The sequence below is a fragment of the Lampetra fluviatilis genome, chromosome 55 (genome assembly GCF_964198595.1).
Source record: "Lampetra fluviatilis chromosome 55, kcLamFluv1.1, whole genome shotgun sequence".
Taxonomy (NCBI): domain Eukaryota; kingdom Metazoa; phylum Chordata; class Hyperoartia; order Petromyzontiformes; family Petromyzontidae; genus Lampetra; species Lampetra fluviatilis.
In genome coordinates this window covers 598,935-620,181 of record NC_136329.1, presented here as the reverse complement: position 1 = coordinate 620,181, position 21,247 = coordinate 598,935, and positions in this window count along the sequence as shown.

Genomic DNA, 21,247 nt, shown 5'->3' with positions numbered 1-21,247 from the left:
GATGTGATTTTTCAGAACCGAATTATATTATTACGGACTTTATTTTTGAGAAGAACGTGACAGGTTATTGTAACCGCAATCAATAATTGTATGCATGTTATCGGGAACTGATGATGAAGTATCAATCAGCATGTTGAGCAGATGCATGTCGATTACATTTAGGTTGTTTTGAATAGTAATGGGGGACATGCACAGTACTTTTCTCGGCAAAGGAGTGTATCAGAATCAGAATATTTATACTGGAGGAATCCGATGAGCTATAAAGCTATATTTCAGAGATGTCCAGTAGTTTCCCAGATGGCCAAGATCATATTTTTCGTGTGAGTATAACAAGTCATTATTATGAGAAAAAATAATATTTGAAACACAAGAGCTTGTCGTAATGTAAGACCTGATACTGATAATACTTGTCTACTTATTCATCAAGAATAGCCACATTGAGTCGCATGACTCTTTTTTCAGGAGCGTCCTGCATTAGCTTTTTTATGATGAATTGTGTTTCTGATTCTCGTGGTAGGAAACCGGAGCACGCTGAGAAAACGCACGCCTGGTGCGAGGGAGCAACACTCTATCCACGTACAGATGGAAACAGATGGCGAATAGTCCACTTTGTACAGCTGTGTGCTGGCGAGCTAGGGATACGGCTGCTCCTAGACGACTACGGGAAGGATGTTTCAGAACATTTGTGCAGTAATCCACCAACTCTCGCTTCCTCCACAGCACTGTATTACAGCCAGTCACGTGCAATTCCACCACTGCCCAGCTGATGGTGAAAGTATCAAACTGGTAACCTATCAACAAGTGATAACATCCAAGCTTGCAGATTAGAATAGAGGGAATCCAAATTGAGGAAAGCTTGGCAAGTCGTGCATGTTGCCAGACACGATCGCATAGCTTCAAAAATGTCCACTGCTATGACCTGAGAATTTATGATATGCTCAAAACGTGAGCTGCAATCATGCATACAATAATTTAACAAAAATATAACAGTCACGTCCTGCAACAAAAGTACGGCAGGGCTGCACACTACACATCCTGAATTTCGCTCCTCACCGAGCTCTGCTCAAAGCGGATCTGCCTTTCGTTGCAATCTCTTTTCTGGCTCAGCTCACTTTGTTTTTTCACGGATGTTTGCTTGAAGACCGTTGCGTTTGTTCTAACATTTGTTTTTTATTTCAATTCCTCTTTCTTTGTTTTCATAGCTTCCTCCTTCTCTATCTCTCTGTCCATGTCTCATCTCCTGCCTCAACGCCTCCAAACCTATTCACACATTACTCACTCTTGTGACCGTTGCTACTGCGAACCGCCAACAATAGGTGCCCAAATCAAAGCACCCGCCACAGTAGTCTGCTGAGTTAGAGGCCAAAGGGAAATGTTTGCCTTGCACTTTGAAAAAGCAATGGCCCAACTGATCAACACAACTGCCATGTTCCCAATGTAAAGAAGCTCCTTGGATACGCCCATTTTGTGGAAGTAGAAACTTTATTTCTCATTTAACGAAATTACAGTTCTGAGCATAACAACAATTCCACTCGTAATTACTCCGGCTATTTTCAGCGCTGATGGTTTCCACCTAGTTGTTTAAAACTAGTCATTCCCGATGGGTTTCACCTAATTGTTCATGAACAATCCTCGACGCTTTCTTGGAAGACTCCGTCGGCCTCCCCCATCCTGCTGATCTTCATTGGAGGAGGATGCTTTTGTCCCTGGATTACGTCATGACACCCCCGGACCCGGCCTTTCTGAACCTGAGTGACACCTTTTGTCGGTGGTTCCCTATAGCAGGGGTCCTCAAACTACGGCCCGCGGGCACATGCGACCCGCCGAGGACATTTATCCGGCCCGCCGGGTGTTTTTTCCGCCGCTGCCTGTCTGTTACTTTTTTCTACATGAGAAGGACGGTCATTGGTGGAAGAGGGAGAGGGGGCGGAGTTCCCCCCAATCAGACTGCATTGATGGGCAGTGCAGTCTGTATGTCTCTGTGTGGGCAAAGTTATTGCTGGTATATTGTTTTTGTAGCGCTGTATATATATTGGTATTTTACTAATAGCAATTTTGACTCCCTAGGAAACAATGATGTCAAGAAAGAGAAAAATTGACTCGGAGTGTAGGATATTCAAAGAACAATGGACGTATGATTACTTTTTCATGCAGTACAAGCAAAGAGCTGTGTGTCTGATATGCCAGAATATAGTGTCTGTGTTCAAAGAATACAATTTACGTCGACACTATGAAACTCAACATGAAGATAAATATGATTGTTTGGTCGGAGAAGTGAGAAAAGATGAAATATTGAAACTGAAAAATACATTAACAACTCAGCAAAATACTTTTGTGAAGCAGAAGCAGCTAAATATTTCATCACTGCGAGCAAGTTTTCAAGTTGCCAAGCTAATAGCGTGCACTGGCAGACCATTCGTGGAGGGAGAATTTGTTAAAGAATGCCTTCTTTCTGTTGCCAAAGAGATGTGTCCAGAGAAGGCCGATTTATTTAGTACAGTGAGTCTTTCAGGACCTACAATTACACGGAGGATTGAAGAAATTGGAGACAATTTGCATCAGCATTGCAAAACTCCACAAAAAAACTTTCCTATTTTTCCTTGGCACTCGACGAAAGCAATGATGTTCGTGATTCTGCACAACTTCTAACTTTTATTCGTGGGACGAATGACTATTTCGAAGTCACAAAAGAGCTTGCTGCACTGCAAAGCATCAAAGGAACAACTACAGGAGAGGATATCTTTCGATGTAAAGCTTTCGTGACTGCAGGGATTCATCTTCTTGGTTCTTTCGGTAAAGTCACATAGAAGGGAAGTAATAAAATAATAAAAGTACAACATAATAAAATAATTCTCACGACGTTTCGGCCACAACGCAAGCAGCCGTCCTCAGGTGAAAACCAGGTCTGTTGGGGAGACAGCGTCTGAATGAAACAGCACACGAGCTTGGAGCATATATAAGCTGGGTTGGAAGCGGAGGAAAGAGCGCCTTGACAAAATAATTTGCATATCAAGAGGAATTTAGCATATTTATGGGAAATGCAGGAATGTGATTAGTACTACATATGCCCGTGCTGCATTTGTAGTACTAATAACATTCCTGCATTTCCCATAAATATGCTAAATTCCTCTTGATATGCAAATTCTTTTGTCAAGGCGCTCTTTCCCCCGTTTCCAACCCAGCTTATATATGCTCCAAGCTCGTGTGCTGTTTCATTCAGACGCTGTCTCCCCGACAAACCTGGTTTTCACCTGACGGCTGCTTGCGTTGTGACCGAAACGTCGTGAGAATTATTTTATTATGTTTAATTTTTATTATTTTATTACTTCCCTTCAACGTGACTTTACCGAAAGAACCAGGAAGAGAGGATATCTATGAAAAGGTTTGCCAAACTGTGAATGGTTTGGAGCTGAACTGGGCTAAACTAGCCAGTGTGACAACTGATGGTGCTCCTAGCATGGTGGGGTCTAAGAAAGGAGTAATTGCTCGCATTAACCAAGAGATGGACAAACATAACCATTCTCATCCAATAGCCATACACTGCCTCATCCACCAACACGCGCTGTGTAGTAAATCACTGAAGTGGGACTCTGTTATGAAAATTGTGGTATCTTGTGTTAACTTCATTAGAGCTCATGCACTAAACCACAGACAATTTCAGGAATTTCTGTCTGAGCTAAATGTTGACTATGAAGATGTTCTGTATCACACAGAAGTCCGTTGGCTGAGTCGACGGAGAGTTTTGAAACGTTTCTATGACTTACTTCCACAGATTACAGCTTTTCTGCTTTAAAAAAACAAAGAAGTACCAGAGCTCAATGATGCAGAATGGAAATGGCACCTTGCCTTTCTGACAGATGTAACAGAGCTACTCAACAGTTTCAATGTGCAACTTCAGGGAAAGGGGAAGCTCATCTGTGATATGCAATAACATGTCAAAGCATTTGAAGTAAAATTAGGCCTCCTCATCAAACAAGTGAAGGAGGAAAATTTCTGCCATCTCCCCACAACTCAAAATCTGTTAGCGGAAAAAACATTGGTTGCATTCCCAAACAAAACATGTGTGGATTCACTGGAAAAATTGCAAAAGGAGTTCCAATTTGGATTTAAAGAGCTTCATCTCCATGAACAGGACATACAGCTTTTCCGTAATCCATTTTCTATTGACATTGAAAATGTGGATACAATTTACCAAATGGAACTGGCTGAACTGCAAAATTGTGACTCTCTGAAAGACGCATTCAAGTCAAGCAGTCTTCATAATTTCTATGCATCTCTCCCCTCTGAGACATATCCTCATCTCAGGAACCATGCACTCAAAATGGCAACCATCTTTGGCAGCACTTAAGTCTGTGAACAGACTTTTTCCAGAATGAAACATTTGAAATCTCCAACCAGATCTAGACTAACGGATGCACACTTGCATCACTTGTTACGACTAGCAGTGACAAATATGGAACCGGACATTGACCATCGCATTAGTCAAAAGCAGGCCCATAGTTCCCATTGAAATACTGGCAAGTTTGTTGATTTAACTTTACTTGTTCTTCATTTTAAATATTGTATTTGTTCCAGTTTTGTTTCTTTACTTCAAAATTAGATATATGCAGTGTGCATAGGAATTTGTTCATAGTTTTTTTTAACTATAGTCCGGCCCTCCAACGGTCTGAGGGACAGTGAACTGGCCCCCTGTTTAAAAAGTTTGAGGACCCCTGCCCTATACGGTTTCAAATGGCTAGGGTGGCCCACCCATCGCCGGCGTGGCGTCTGGACACATACACTTTGTGGGTGAAGAAAAACAAATCTCTACAGAACCCTGCCAGGGACGGTGCAGTTCAGCTGATGTCCTCACCCGGACCTGGATACAGTGTAACCATGCCTGATCCCCCTGCTCGAAAGGCCTTGGCGTTTCTGTCTTTTTTCGCATGCGTTCGTTAGCTGATTGCGATCTACCGGACTCAGCTATCGTGGTTTCGCGAGCTTTTAACAACATTTCTAGTGGCAGCATGAACGGAGGCCGGCCACGAAACCGATTTAGCAGTCCCTCAAAAAGGAGGAAAGCCTGGTCGATGCGTGTGGCGTTCTACAGTATGCCCCTAGGACTCCTGGGATGTGTAAGTCCCATTAAGTCTGATCGTCTGTGATAATATGGCACAACATTGCAGACAGCAAGTGGTTAAGCCTTTCCACTTGTCCATCATGCTGAAGGTGGTAACGCGAAGTGAGCATTTTCTTAGTTCCCATTATGTCACAGACATTGCGCAACAGATTAGCAGAACATTTTCGACCCTTGTTTGTGAACAGCTTCTTAGGGGGGCCGTTTGTCCAGTATATACCCGTGGTGAAATGGCTCTGCTATAGTCGCTGCTGTCTGGTCTGGTAGTGGCCATGCGGCAGGCAAACCAGTGTAATACTCAGTCTTAACAAGTAAATATTTATTTCCCCTTGATGTTTTAGGGAATGGACCCATGATATCCTATGCCACCAGCTCATTCACCCTTGATACTCTGATCGACTGCAGGGGAGGCTGTATGGGTTGGGACGGAGGTTTCCTTTTAGCACAATCTCACACATCTTTTGACGTCCCCGGCCAATATCGAAATTGTAGTCTGGGCAATGCCTAAGTGTATACATTGTTCGGCGTGCAGTTCTAATATAAACTTTTGTCCTACCAGTATTACCACTTCCATATGTTCTTGTATTTGTAGTGAAAAATCCGGATATGCTAGTGGAGGAGCATCAGTAAATCTTGAACGAATCACTTGAAAAGCCGATTCTTATTCCTCCCCACACCGGAATCGCATTGCACCCCTTTTGGTGTGAGGGCATGCAAGGGTTTTGGTACATTAGCGAACCAGGGTAAAAATCTGCAATAGTACGACACAAATCGATGGAATCGCCACACTTCCTGTACCGAAGTGAGTGTCGGAGAATTGTTCATGGCAAACGTTTTATCAGGGTCTATTGCTACACCCTTCCTGCTGACCACGTCCCAAAAATTGAACGGAATTCTGTACAAAATTCTATTTTGATGGTTTAAGTTTTAGTTTAGTGGCTCGCACCTTGAATAAAACTTGTTGATACATCACCAGGTTCTTGGTTCTTTCGGTAAAGTCACGTAGAAGGGAAGTAATAAAATAATAAATATAAAACATAATAAAATAATTCTCACGACGTTTCGGCTACAACGCAAGCAGCCGTCTTCAGGTGAAGAATGAGACACTGCCAAGCTTGGAGCTTATATATAAGCTGGGTTGGAGGCGGAAGAAGAGCGCCTTAACAAAAGGATGTGCACACCAAGAGGAACCCAGCATATTCATGGGAAATGCGTAGGAGGTGGGCGGGAGGGGGGTTTCAAAGTTTTATTATGCCCATACATTATGTAGGATTAGCAGCATCAAAGGGAGGGGGTATGGGGTAGCATTAACAAAGGCAGGGAATGTTAATAGTATGTAGAAGCAATGAAACATGTCAATGAGAGCGGTGGCAGGAGACCCGCAGCGGAGCAAATAATGCATTCCCTGTGGAGAACACAAGATACACAGTCAATGCCAGTGAGTGGACTGTGGTCTGAAAGTCACCGTAAACGTGAACAACAATCAGTTAAGATCCGAAATGGTTTGTTACGTCCTTCCAATGATTGCACAGCCAGAATCCATCTTCTCGGTTGAAATTGTCTCTGTGTTTGTATATGTGGATCGCCTCATGAACGAATCTCTCATGATAGCCAGATGGCTTGCAGATAACCTCTGTCTTGGAGAAGTCAATGTCCTGTGAGCCCACTGAATTGTAACAGTGATCTGCCACGGCTGAGGTGTTTGTCCTACCGTGTTTCAGGTCTGCTTTATGTTCATGGATGCGGTCCGAGACATGTCGTTTGGTTTCTCCAATGTAACTGCTACCACAGAGGCAACTTAGTTTATAGATGCCAGGGTACTGTATGTCTGGAACCACGTCTTTTACAGACGGGACCAGATCACGGATTTTATGTACTGTGTTGAATCGGACCTGAATCTTGTGTTTAATCAGGATTTTGGAGATCTTTTTTGTGACCCCAGCAATGTAGGGTAAGGTGATGGTTTTGAAAGGCTCCTCAACAGGATCTTTCTTGATGGTTGGAGTGATGGCTTTTCGGATTGTGTAGTCGGAGTAACCATTAGCCTTAAGAGCTTGGCGTACGTGTTGGAGTTCATTGGCAATGTGTTCCTGGTCGGAGATGCATTGGGCTCTATGGTATAGAGTCTTGATGAGGGAGTTCTTCTGGGATGGATGGTGGTGGGAATCCGGTTTTAGGTAGGCATGCGTATGGGTGGCTTTCCTATAGACAGCATGGCTCATTGAACCATCAGGTCTCCTTTTAATTAGGACATCCAAAAAGGGTAGCTTGCCATCTTTTTCGACTTCCATGGTGAATCTGATGGCCGGGTGTATGGAGTTGATGTGGTCGAGAAATTGGTCTAGAGCAGGCCGGCCATGTGGCCAGATGACAAAAGTGTCATCTACGTACCTCTTTCATAAGGTCGGGTGTAGAGTGGCAGTCTGGATGGCGTCAGTCTCAAATTTCTCCATGAAAATGTTGGCCACAACCGGAGATAGGGGGAAGCCCATTGGGGTGCCCTCAGTTTGTTTGTAGAAAGTTCCATTCCAGGTGAAGTATGTCTTGGTTAAGCAGTGTCTCACCAGGGGGGGTACCCCAGTATTCAGTCCTTGATGAACCAAGTCTTCAATGATTGCGATGGTGTCAGGTACAGGAACTTTGGTGATAAGGAAACCACATCAAAACTAACAAGCAGGTCGTCTGGGGACAGGGAAATCTCCTTGATTGTCGATACCAGGTCAGTAGAGTTTAGTACCACAGAGGTGGTTTTTCCAGTGAAAGGCCGTAGGATTTCAGACAAAAAACGAGCCAGTTTGTAGGTGGGGGAGTTGATAGTAGAGACAATGGGCCGTAGAGGTGTATCTTCTTTATGTATCTTTGGCAAGCGTATAATCTTGGTGGCCTGGCTGCAGAAGGTTTTCAACGAGAACTGTTTGGTCTGATCAATTAATACGGTTGAAGCAGAAATGATTTTGTTGGTTTTGGAGACGAGGTTGTTGGTGGGGTCTCTTTTTATTTTTGTATAGCTGCCATCGTTGAGTAGTTCTTGAATTTTATTGTTGTATTCTATTAGTGTAAATGCGTTTGGTATTACCTTAGAGTCGCGGCATCTCTTCAGAAAGGTGAGAGACTCAATTAGCTGAGCCTTCTTATCACGGAGCTTGTTGAAGGATCTCAAAGTTACACTACAATCTGCTGCTGTAACTTCTTCTAATGCGAAACGAATTCTGTCTAGAACTAGCTTAGCTCTTATCTCAGAGAAAATCAGACTTACGCGCACCGATCTAGATCAGTTAGACAAGACACTCTACAAATCACACTTATCTTTGAGTGTAACAATGTCCACATCGGATTGGGAACATGTAGACAAAATGACTACCCCTTCAGCTGCCGCTATGTCGACCAAATGTAAGGACAACTTGATTTCCAAATTCAACCGCCTCTCAAACAAGAGACCGGACCCACACATAGAAAAGCTAGACGTTAACAAAGTCGTAATTAATCGCAGTAACAGTTCTATTTCTGAAGGTCTGAAATCCGTTTTAGCTAAAGGACTAAACTTTGCAGTCACACCTAGACACATACCAGTTAATGATATAATTGCCCGAGTAGATGTAGCTCTCAAGGGCCTGAGTCACATCGCTGCAGACGTAGCAAGATCTGAAATCTCTGCAACCCTCAAAAACGCTAAGATGCCAGCTAGCAACATCAGCAAAGATGAGCGTTTTGAATTAGTTCAATTAAAAAAAGAGGGATGACATTGTCATCCTCTCAGCCGACAAAGGTAATGCCACTGTCATCATGGACAAAATAGAATACAACAACAACATTCAAGAACTACTCAACGATGGCAGCCATACAAAAATAAAAAGAGACCCAACCAACAGCCTCGTCTCCAAAAGCAACAAAATCATTTCTGCTTCAACCGTATTAATTGATCAGACCAAACAGTTCTCGTTTAAACCTTCTGCAGCCAGGCCACCAAGATTATACGGCTTGCCAAAGATACATAAAGACGAAACACCTCTTCGTCCCATTGTCTCTACTATCAACTCCCCCACCTACAAACTGGCTCGTTTTTTGTCTGAAATCCTACGGCCTTTCACTGGAAAAAACACCTCTGCGGTACTAAACTCTACTGACCTGGTATCGACAATCAAGGGGATTTCCCTGTCCCCAGACGACCTGCTTGTCAGTTTTGATGTGGTTTCCTTATTCACCAAAGTTCCTGTACCTGACACCATCACAATCATTGAAGACTTGGTTCATCAAGGACTGTATACTGGGGTACCCCCCCCTGGTGAGACACTGCTTAACCAATACATACGTCACCTGGAATGGAACTTTCTACAAATGTAATAAAAGACTTGACCACGATATCTGGCTCAGTGTCCTTTATTCGGTCCGTACTGCGTCCCCACACGGCTGTCTCTCTTATTCTCTCTGTGCTGGTTCCGATGTCACTCCAGTCCACATCAGCAGCCCCGCTGCTGTTCTTGTCGCTCTCGCAGCCCCACAGCAGCTCTGCTGCTGTACTCTCACACAGCTCCCTTGGCTGTTCCTGCTGCAGCTCTCACGGCCTCGTGCTGTCTCGCCTTCTCGTCGCTCCTGCGACTCCTGGCAGCCACTCCGCTGCTCCTCACACACAACCTTACTATCTATCTCTATCTGCAGCTTTACACCTCCCAGTAGCTCCCTACTATTCCCAGGGTTGGCTCCCGCTTCTCACGGTGCCCCCTCGGCTCGTACGCCCGCGTGGCCCCACACCTTTCCATTCACACCCCGACTGCCTTCTCCTTCCGGTTTACCCGCTTAAGGACCCCCTACCTTTCACCCACGTCACCTGGCTCCGCCTCCTCGTGACGTCACATCCGGAAGGTCGCTTTCGCCCGCATTACACAAACAAACTGAGGGCACCCCAATGGGCTCCCCCTATCTCCGGTTGTGGCCAACATTTTCATGGAGAAATTTGAGACTGACGCCATCCAGACTGCCACTCTACAACCGACCTTATGGAAGAGGTACGTAGATGACACTTTTGTCATCTGGCCACATGGCCGGCCTTTTCTAGACCAATTTCTCGACCACATCAACTCCATACACCCAGCCAACAGATTCACCATGGAAGTCGAAAAAGATGGCAATCTACCCTTTTTGGATGTCCTAATTAAAAGGAGACCTGATGGTTCAATGAGCCATTCTATCTACAGGAAAGCCACCCACACGGATGCCTACCTAAAACCGGATTCCCACCACCATCCATCCCAAAAGAACTCCCTCATCAAGACTCTATACCATAGAGCCCAATGCATCTCCGACCAGGAACACATTGCCAGTGAACTCAAACACGTACGCCAAGCTCTTAAGGCTAATGGTTACTCCGACTACACAATCCGAAAAGCCATCACTCCAACCATCAAGAAAGATCCTGTTGAGGAGCCTTTCAAAACCATCACCTTACCCTACATAGCTGGGGTCACAAAAAAGATCTCCAAAATCCTGATTAAACACAAGATTCAGGTCCGATTCAACACAGTACATAAAATCCGTGATCTGGTCCCGTCTGTAAAAGACGTGGTTCCAGACATACAGTACCCTGGCATCTATAAACTAATTTGCCTCTGTGGTAGTAGTTACATTGGAGAAACCAAACGACATGTCTCGGACCGCATCCGTGAACATAAAGCAGACCTGAAACACGGTAGGACAAACACCTCAGCCGTGGCAGATCACTGTTACAATTCAGTGGGCTCACATGACATTGACTTCTCCAAGACAGAGGTTCTCTGCAAGCCATCTGGCTACCATGAGAGATTCGTTCATGAGGCGATCCACATATACACAGAGACAATTTCAACCGAGAAGATGGATTCTGGCTCAGCAATCATTGGATGGACATAATAAACCATGTCGGATCTTAACTGATTGTTGTTCACGTTTACGGTGACTTTCAGACCGCAGTCCACTCACTGGCATTGACTGTGTAGCTTGTGTTCTCCACAGGGAATGCATTATTTGCTCCGCTGCGGGTCTCCTGCCACGGCTCTCATTGACATGTTTAATTGCTTCTACATACTATTAACATTCCCTCCCTTTGTTAATGCTACCCCCTACCCCCTCCCTTTAATGCTGCTAATCCTACATAATGCATAGGCATAATATGACTTTGAAACCCCCCCCGCCCACCTCCTACGCATTTCCCATGAATATGCTGGATTCCTCTTGGTGTGCACATCTTTTTGTTAAGGCGCTCTTCTTCCACCTCCAACCCAGCTTATATATAAGCTCCAAGCTTAGCAGTGTCTCATTCTTCACCTGAAGACGGCTGCTTGCGTTGTAGCCGAAACGTCGTGAGAATTATTTTATTATGTTTTATTTTTATTATTTTATTACTTCCCTTCTATGTGACTTTACCGAAAGAACCAAGAAGATGAATCCCTGCAGTCACGAAAGCTTTAAATCGAAACATCACCAGGTGTTCCTGAAACTACCTACTAAATACAATGACGGTGTCTACATAGATCAAACATATCTCCAATTGCAGGCCATACAAAACTAGGTCCATGAGGCGTTGGAAGGTTGCCTGTGTGGTGAGCAATTCCATCGGGAGACGATTAAGTTGAATACACCCCTGCTGTGTCCGAATTGCAGTCTTTAACTTTGATTCATCATCCAGTGGGAGTTGCCAAATCCAACGTTACTATTTTGCTCCCGCGAATCACTCCAATGAGTCAGAAATAAGCGGCAGGGGATACGAGTCCACTATCATTACTTTATTTTGTCACAGAAAATAAACGCAAAACCTCATGGAGCCATCGAGCTTTTTAACTAGTTTAGATGACTAGTTGGGGGACCTGGCGTCACGCTCGCTGGCTGGGGTGATGGCGAAGTGGCGTCATACGCGCCGGCCAGCGGGATGACGTCATGTCCCGCGGGGATACCTAAGGGAGAGCCCGTGACGTAAGCAGGGTCGTTGCGAGGAGTAAGGGAACGAGAAGGGTGGGAGTTAGGACCAGGGGTAAGGTTGGGTAAGTCTGAAGTGAGGCCAGCATAGGAACGAGGAGTGGCTGCGCTCCTCAGTTGGCCGTATTTGGATAAACCCTCGGCCGGCGCAGAGGAGGTAGCCCGGGCGTCCAGCTGTGCTAGGGAACAGACAGGGTGAAAGTGGAGGACTCAGCCTAGAACTCCTACCCCTGGGAAGTGGTTGTATCTTTAGAGTTAATCATCAGAAGCCCTTAATAAAGCACCGGCGCAAGCCCTTACCAGGAAACCTGCCTCCGAGTCGTCCGACACTTTTCAACAACTGGTGTCAGACGTGTCTACGCTGTCGCTGCCATGTCAAAATTTGGTGCGCGGCGTAAGAACCCACCAACGGGACGCTTGAAGAGCGCCGATGGCATGGAGGAGGCTCCGGCAGCGAACCCAGAATCCGGGGCCCCGGAGATGAGCCCCGGGGAGAAGAACTGGACAGAGCAAGAGGAGGAGACAGCGGCCGGGGGTGCCAGCGCGCTGCCGCCGGAGGCAGGGAGCACCGTTGCCGGGCAGCTGCAGCTGCTCCTGCAGGCGATGGCGCAGCTCTCCGCCACAATTACCGAGGTGAGAGCGTGGATGCACTCACCCGGCCCACTTTCGGAATGGGAGCGGCAGATTTCCGCCAATCCGCCTCCCGCCACTTTTGAAATTGGCGCCAACACTCCCAACGGATGCGCTGTGGGAGGTGGCCACCATCTTGGCTGCGATGTCGCAAGCGGCCGCCATTGTTGGTGCGACGCCGCAAGTCGGCACCATGGGCGCCACGACGCCGCTCTCCACCATGGCTGCCATCTCAGCAGCCGTGGGATTTCCCCCTATTGTTCCTGCTAGAACTGATGTCCCTGTGGCCGCTGATGCAACTTGTCTCACAAGTGTTTTCCATTTTGATTCAGATGTTCACCAAATTTGCCCTGCTATGTCGCCCTGGGTCACCACGATCGAGTGGTGTGCAGGTGGTAATGGTGATGAGGTGTGTGTATGATCTGGCTGGGTGTCTGAGGTGTCGCGACTAGCATGATTTTTCTTGTGAAGTCCCGTGATGTGGCTCGAAGATGTCGTGGTTGTCTCAAGTCGACTTCACCCCGGCATCCTCTTGCGATGTGACCTGGCCTTCCTCAGTGGTAGCAGTTGATCTCTGCATGAACCCAGGTCCCTGCACGAGTCTGCCATGGTCAATGCTGTTGTCAATCACGCCATGGGCTGTTGAATTCCCGGATGGCCGCTGTCATATCCTCCAAGGTCGCCTAAAGAACGTTACTCATGTTGGGCCCGGCGCCGGCCGATGTTGTTGCTGCTCCTGTCAGTTCCGTTGGTCCTCTGGCTCCTCCACTCTCCGTCGATTCTGTCACCTGTGACGCCACCAAAATGGCGCTCTTGACTTTTCATGTGCTCGGAGGCACTTTGCGAACCACATCAAAGTCTGGTCACTCTCCCACACAATAAGTAGCACAAGGGCGCTCCCTAGGATGAGGCCTTGCATCAACTCCACCATCAGCGTGTCCCGTGCCGCCTGGTCCATCTGCGTGAACACCACATTTTTGAACGCCAACAATGCGCTACAGTATGCCATCAGAGGCTTGATATCCCCTCGTCGTCAGGATTAAAATCGCTGCCTGACGCTAGATGAAGGGCAGAAAATCTCTGCCATCCCTTTGTAACTCTATTTTAGCCTGGCATGCTGACTCTCCGGGCTCATGTACAATGACGTCAGCAGTCCAGCAGTGAGCACTGTGGGGAGCACTCGAAGTGCTTCCTCCTCGCTCCATCCACTGACTTTGATGGTGGCCTTGAATCTTTTAACAAACGCCACCAACTTCGCCTTCGGTAGCCGTAAATTATTTCAAGGGTCCAAGCCATCGTGTGTACTTTGCCGGACCGCTGATAGGTTCAGTGGAGGTCCGTGGTGGGATCACCACTGGACGTAGCTCCTGCGTGGGTAAGGTGGTCGAGGTCAGCGGTGCAGCTCGTGACAGTGGCCGGGTAGTTTGATTGGCTCCCGCCTGCTGCGCTGTGCGGGGGGGGGGCAGCGGCTGCATCCCCAGAGCCTGAGCTCACTATGTGTCGTGTGGCAGCCACGGCTCTGGCTCTGGTGTCTCTGTCCACTGCGTTGCGGGGGGAGGTGGTGACTGCATCTCCAGAGATTTAGCTCGCCACGTGGTGGGTGGAGGTGGCGGCTCCGTCTCTGGAATTCCTGCTCTTCGCTTGGTAAGGGGAGGTGGTGGCTCCGTCTCTGGAATTCCTGCTCTTCGCTTGGTAAAGGGAGGTGGTGGCTCTGTCTCCGGTCCGACAATGCCGACTCGGCGCTCCCCGGAAATGAGCTGCTGCCCCGGCTCGGTGACATCAGCTCCTCAGACTGCGGGGCTCAGCAGCTGATCAGGCTACCTCGACGATCACTGTCAGCAACCAACCAATTGCAGAGGTAAGGCTATCCAGTCCATGGCAGGGCCTCTACCTCCTTCGGGAATGTAGCTGCCAGCAGGGTCCGGCTGCCACTAGGTTCCGGGTCTCAGGGATCCGGGACGCTTAGGAATGATGCCTCTTCCTCCAATGCAACTCCTCTCCGGGACTTCTTACAGGATACTGTAGAATGTATCCCACCACTGCCACCAGTTTAAAGAAGCTCCTTGGAGACGTCCGTTTTGTGGAAGTGGAAACTTTATTTCTAATGTAATTTATTTACGGTTCTGAGCATAACAAATGTTCCACTCGTAATTACTACGGCTATCTTCAGTCCCGATGGTTTCCACCCAGTTGTTGCACGAATAATCAGTCCCGATGGTTTCCACCTAGTTGTTGCACGACCGTTAGACCCGATGGTTTACACCTAGTTGTTCATGAACAGACGGCCCCGATGTCGTCCATCTTGTCATCGATTAGTTCCCGAGCATATGCCCTGACCGCGGGCCTCGCTATCCCTTATACACCCGCTCGGTCCCGCCCCTATCGGACAGTGCCCCCCCCCCCCACTCTACTATACCACGTGTGTTATTTATTGAATAATGAGTAGAGTGCCTTCTGGCCACCTGTTCCTAATTATAAAGGCGTGGCTTCTAACACTTTCTCTGTACAGTCCCCTACACCTGTGTAATAAAGGACTTCGCCGACACACTGCTGGGTCTCCGTCTCTCTTTATTCTCGTTGACGCTCGAACTCCGCTGGTCCCGACAGCGGACCGGCTGCTCCTCGCGTGCGCACCGCACGCGCCCTTCCGTCAGTCGCACCGCTCCCCGCTTCCGCACACCGTTGGCCGACGGTGTGCTCGAAGCTCCTCCAGCCACGTGGCTGATTGCGCGGGTACCCTCCGGCCACCCAACGTGGTCCAGCTTCGTGACTCCACCAACTGATCAGGAGCCCTTCTTGGATCCCACCTATATTCCCTTCACCACATGATCCTATCTCCTCCCTCTCACCACGCCCTTCACTGAACCTTCCAGATCCCGACCTCCGCATAGCGCCTTGCTGGCTCCGCCCTTAGGTTACGCCCCTGCTCTCCTTGCATCCGATTGGACCGGAGGTGAGCGGCGGACCTTCACATACGCCCCCATACTGGGCCCCGCCCCCAATACCCTGAGCCATATGATTTGCCCAGAGCCGAGCAGCGAAACCCCACTTACGCTCGCATTACACCTGCATAAAAATAAATATATTAACATTTGCTTTAACCTATATACACATGCACACCAGAAACCTCTAGCTCAAGACAATTACAAAAATCCCCCTTATAGCATTAATAGATGATCGAGATAAGTTCTGTTAGCGAGCACCTATGAAAGCCGAGCATGGCACACAAGTGGGTGTGTGGTCAGCACCACATCGACTGCCTTTGTATCCCTCACGGCGATGTTTACACTGCACCAGGTACTCATTTTGAACCTGAGACGAGGCCTGGAATCAGTTTAGATAATCGTTACTGGTGTAGACCGTGAGCTAGAATCGAAGTCGGGTTGTATAATGCAACCACTACGATACCACTACACTCCCTAGTTTCCCAACACACACACACACATCCAACCACAACAACAGCCGCCATTCGCTACTTGCTAGTAGCATTACCATGGCGCCTATGCCAGGGCAGGTGCACTTTGAGACCATGTGAAGTGTAGAAGGCTCGCTGACAATAAATCATGTGGCAGACTCAGGTGACATGGGTTGACTGACTGATATGACTGGCAGATGTGCTAGGTGTGCCCTTTATTGTGCCAACTTGCTGCAGTGTAGCCACCTGGTGCTCCACTTGTTGTGAGTGTTGCTCCTATGCCCTCCGTTGTTGTTGGAGGGCGACTCTCTCCAACAGTATATACAGGTAGTTGTGTAGTGACATCGCGGACGTCACTGTGTGGTGCCAGCCCTAGAGAGGCACGGCGTGCGATGTACTTACATCGCGGACATCACATATGTAGCGAGATTGTGGATGTCACTGGGTGATGCCGGCTCTAGCGAGGCATGGCGTGCGATGTATTGACATCGCGGACACCCCGTACATGTGGGTGTAGTACCAGCCCTAAAGGGGCTCGGTGACTGCTGATAGAGAGCGCTCGGCGTGCACTGCTGGTCCCTATAGGAGTATAGGAGGGGGTGTGAGAGTGCCGGCCATGAATGGGGTTAATGTACGCCATGTCACTCTGGTTGACCCTAGAAGGCATGTGACAGGTAAAGTCTACACAGGGGCCCCAAGTGGGGGCTAGGGGTGGTCACGTGTCGGGGTGAAATTCTGCTAGATGATTCGAGAAGGTGGTCGTGGCCAAGGGCAGAGCCAGCCACGACCAGTGAGGATATAAACCGGGTTCCCAGAGGAACCGGGGTTCAGCATTGCCGTTGTTATCCTGACGATCTATGTTCTACGTTCTACATCCGAGAAGAGTCACCAACATGTGGACCTGGACCCAAGCCAGCGTTCTGTCCATTGTAGCTAGTCCGAGTGTAATTAGTGTAGTTAGCCTTGTGGTCCACCACCATAGGTTGTGATCTGGTAAAGGGGCAGTTACCCGGACGTCAGACGACGAAGATGAAGATCTCATCACCCAAACAGCCCCAGGGATGGTGACCCCGGAGGATGGAGGCGAAGCGCTGCTGGCGGAGCAGAGCACCGTCTGGACCCGCCTCGCAGAGCTGCTCCGAGCCGCGGCATCTATCCTCGCGGAACTCCACCCCGTGGAGCTAGGGGTGGAAAAGGGAGCAACGGAGCCACGCGGGGACGAAGTTTCCACCACCTTTTCCCGCCAAGCGGGAACCTCAGTGGTGCAGCCCGCGCTTGTGGCTGCCATCTTCTCAGAAGGGCGGAGCGCTGGGCCGGCCAAATCCGAAGCTCCGTTGAAATCGCCGGTGGACATTCCATCTCTCCGGCGACGACTTCCCTTCGTGAAAGAATTTACAGCCGCCAGCGGCGGCTGGGTGTTCCTGACGAACGCCGACTTGGCGGGGTGGACGGAGGTGGAGGCACTGAGAGCACTGCCTGCCGCCCTTAATGACGATGCTCTGGTGATGTTTCTTATCATCCCGCCGTCGGAGAAGGCCACACTGACTCAAACCCTTTGACCAAATGGCAGCAATTTACGAGCCGCTGTCGAACATGTGCCACAAGTTCGCTACGTGAAAGAGGGGGGAAGCCGAGACTCTCCTCGCCTTCCATAGTGCAATTTGGTGCTAGCGAAGGCTGCCTTTCCGAGGATGGACCACGACGGAGTCGACTCGTTGGTCCACGAGAGATTGCTGGCTTTGGCTAAGGACCTCAACATCGTCCTGCCAGCTGTAGACGACGACAATCTTTCGTCCATCAGGGTTGCGAGATGCATCCAGGCTCAACAGCTCTTGCAACGGCACAAGGGGTTGGCGGCGTGTACCGCACCCCGTGAGGGGCCGGATACACCTGAAGACATGGAGCCCGTCCCAGCCTGCACATCGACCCAGAGCGGAGGTGGGCGAGGGGACAGAATGGTGCAACAAGTGGACGACCAGCGACGGCAGAAGACATCTCCCCATCCCGGGAGCAGCCCTGTCATGTGCTACAGCTGCGGCCTGCCGGGGCACGTCTCGTCGGGTTGCCGCGTGCCACGACGACGCCTCCCCGGACCACCGCCATCATCCTTCGCTCCACTGCACCCTAAGGTGAGTCGCGACACATTCCACACTCGGCCCCTGAATCCACCTCACCCATCTAGAGCATTCGGTTTCCGTTCCGGTCGCGTGTCGATCTGATGAGATTGGACTCGATTTTATGATTACACAAGCTCTGTGTGTGGTATTATCAGGAGGTTCAAATGTTGCTTTCATACGATATCATTCATATCTCCAAACAGCGCTGTGAATAACTTTGGAGATTGCTGGTCACCCAAACCGACTCTCCTCTCAATGTCTAATGTACAAAGGTGATATTCCATGTAACCTCAGTGTGGCCGCTCCATTTTTTGTAAATGGTTTTAAAATAATTTAAAGATATGTTTTATTTACGCCTTGGTGTGGGATATCTCAACTTCTACTCAGTCTTGATTTTTCATGATGAGATTATATGCACAATGGTCATTGGAATTCAATGGTCTCCTTCATAAGCAGATTAACAGTGGGTCGATGGTAGGGACATCTATTCTAGAACCTCTTCTGTGGCCTAGTTGTCATCCATGGTAGTAATTTGTGTAATATCTGAAGAATTGTAAACACTCAACAGCCAAGGGTTATAAAAAAAATATATTCAAAAACATTACTAAAACTAAATATTTAAATGTTAATTTGTTATAAAAAGCAATCCAGGTAACTGCATTTCACATCTTAATGAACGGGTATCTCGTCACCCTCCCAGTCCTTCAAAATCGACACCCTCATGGAGGTGCAATCATTTGTAATGGCCCGCACCGATATTTAGAGAGGGAATTATTTAAACGTCAAAGTTTTCGGGTGAAATTGATGCAGCATGTGCTTGCTTGAAGTGCTAAATGACTCTTACATTCAGGTTTTCCATATTCAGCTATATTTTTTAACGCATGTTTAAAATGAAAACTATTCTCGTCACATCCTCGTGTCTTGACACTAACGGAAGTTTTTTGTCCCTCTCTTGCCTTGGTATTGGCTGCCATCTGCAGAGTGAGTGTAGAACTGCGTCACAATGTACAGATCCAAAATGCTTTGAAAGTGTCACTTGAATCACCTTTCTGAGTGGTCTGCAGAGGACGCGACAATTTAATAATCGGTAGAGGGGTACCTCGTAGGTACAGCTTGGCACGGTTGGCTACGTACGGTGCGAAAGAAGGTCAACATACTATATACGTACCTGCCCATCTGGGTGACCTAGGGCAGATGTAGCAATCATAGAAGGGCCGGAAGAGGACGGGGGGCGGGTGGGGCGTGTCGTGACAATCTGACAGTGACCAACAGGGGACGTGAAAATCTGACCGTGACCAACAGGGAACGTGACAATCTGACAGTGACCATTGCGAGAGGTAACGCTACAATAATAGGGTGCATTACAAGTCCAACGTTTCAGAAATCTTTTTTACACTGATTAAATACCTTCATGTATTATTCACACGCTCCACCCATTTAGCCGAGTGGTCTGGTAGTACAAGCTTCTGTTGAATTGGTCTCAATGGCTTTTATTGAAAGAGTCATTCACCAATTCTTGCCATTGAAATGCATTCCACCCAAATCCTGCTAGGCAGCAGCACGGCAACGCACTGTGTGGAGCCGTGTTTGAGGAACGCACAGGGTACCAGCCATGGAGAATGAAGCCCTCGGGATGGTCACACAGATGGGGCTCAATATGTCCGCGTGATGACTTCGTTGTCCACTTTTGAGAGCATGGCAGCTTATAAATAGAGAACCTTCAAGTCAACCCCGAACTCTGTAGGATGTCAGTGAAGAGAAGCGAGGACCAGACTCAGACCTACGATGTGAAATGACTGTTATCGTCATATTGTTTAACATGACCTGTGAATGACTGGGCTGAGTCGGATATGAAGTGGGAAGATAAAGTTGTCACTCATATATCAACAGGAACATTCGCACTGCCACCAGAATGAGTGGGATGGTGAGAAACTACAAGCAACACCTCGGTGTTCGTACTTCATTTATTATACAACTTGTAGATTGCAAGCACTTTGTGAAAGAGCAAAGGCAGAATTCAATTTTGATGAAATGTAAATGTATGTCTTATCTGTGTAGTGACATGGGAGGGGAGGGACTGCTGGGGGGCTCTGAGACCCTGGGTGGCCCAGGCACTTGGGCCCCTTGGCGCCAGGCGCTGGGTTCCGGGCGGCCCAGGCGCTTAAGCCCCTTGGCGCCACCAACGGGGGGGGGCTGTGTATGCTCTGTGGGATATCTGGGGGCGCACACGGCCCCACCCCTCGTTGGGGACTAGGCATAAAAGGGCAGCTCCCTGGACGATCGGGGCCAGTTGTAGCTCAAGACCCAAGACTCAAGACCAGCCATGTGAGGACCCTGGGACGCTGTGAGGGCCAGTGGTGGGACTCTGGAACTCCCGGCTCTACGTCCTTGTGAGGTCGAGTTCCAGAGCGTAGCCAGAGTAGTGTATATAGGCTGCGTACCTAGGCTGTGTACCTAGGCTCTAACAGAGTAGTTGGACTGTTGGACTGTTGGAGTGTTGGATTTTAATAAAGAAGTTACCTCTACAAGTGTCTCCGGAACCCGTTACATCTGCATAGAAGTGGTATTGAGTACCATCACATATCAAATGCAACACGATGTTTTCAAATGATTTCACCACAAAGTATTACTACATAGTTTAACAATCAGTAAAAATATATACGTTGTATAAAGGTGCAAGTAAAATATATATTGAAGTTAGGTGAACATACCCATACAATTCCTTTTTCATCTCCCAATGGGAGGGGTGGTTAGCCACCTGGCAGTTCTACAAGGGCTACAAACCTGAACTTCGCACATTGTCGAGTCGATGTTGTCAGTAGAGAATTCTGAACACTGATTTATTTGATTTTTGGTCCCCCACATACGCTTTCTAACCAAAAATGTATTTGAAATAACGTTCACTATATAGAGATATAACACTTTATATAGCTGAGATGAATTGTAAAGGTTGTCAGAAAGAATGACGTGCAGTTCTTTCAAGTGAAACAATATGAAGACTAATTAACAGCCCTTCCTTTAATA